The following is a 660-nucleotide window of genomic DNA, read 5'->3' as shown; positions in this document are numbered from 1 at the left end:
CCACTAAATTTAATAGGATTTATATTATTCAATTTTTATAGGATATATATTTTTTCAATCCAACTATTGAATTTTATATAGATGATTTTACTCAAATTTACTAAAATTATACATTAATAAATATATCATTGAAGAATTATTTTTTTATGTATATTTTGAATAAATTTATTACACTAACTTTCAAGTATATAAAAAATGTAATCAATAATTTTGGATTGATATAAATTTTCAGCCATGTTAGAGAATCAGGACTTTTTCAGATTTTGAACCAACAAACAACCAACATTTAAAAAGTAAAATTTCATAAGACGCGTGAGGTATTTGAAAAAATGATACTTGCTAACAAAATAATGAGAGTTTAATTAAAACTACTGACCACTAAAATTTTTCTATAAATTCTTTTGAAACAATTTATAACCTATAATGTTTTGAGTTAACGATTGATTTTTTAACAGTGCTAGAGAACTAGTACTTTTTTAGATTTTGAACCAGTAAACATTCCGTATTTGAAAAGAAATGAGCGATAGAGATAAAATTTTATAAAACGCGTGTGAAATATTTGAGAAAAAATTATACTTGCTGGTTAAATAATGACTAAATTTGATTAAAACTGCTGGCTACTGAAATTTTTTAAAAAATATTTTAAAAATAATTTATAAC

The sequence above is a fragment of the Arachis ipaensis genome, chromosome B07, assembly GCF_000816755.2.
Source record: "Arachis ipaensis cultivar K30076 chromosome B07, Araip1.1, whole genome shotgun sequence".
Classification (NCBI taxonomy): Eukaryota; Viridiplantae; Streptophyta; class Magnoliopsida; order Fabales; family Fabaceae; genus Arachis; species Arachis ipaensis.
Note: the sequence above shows the minus strand (reverse complement) of the source record.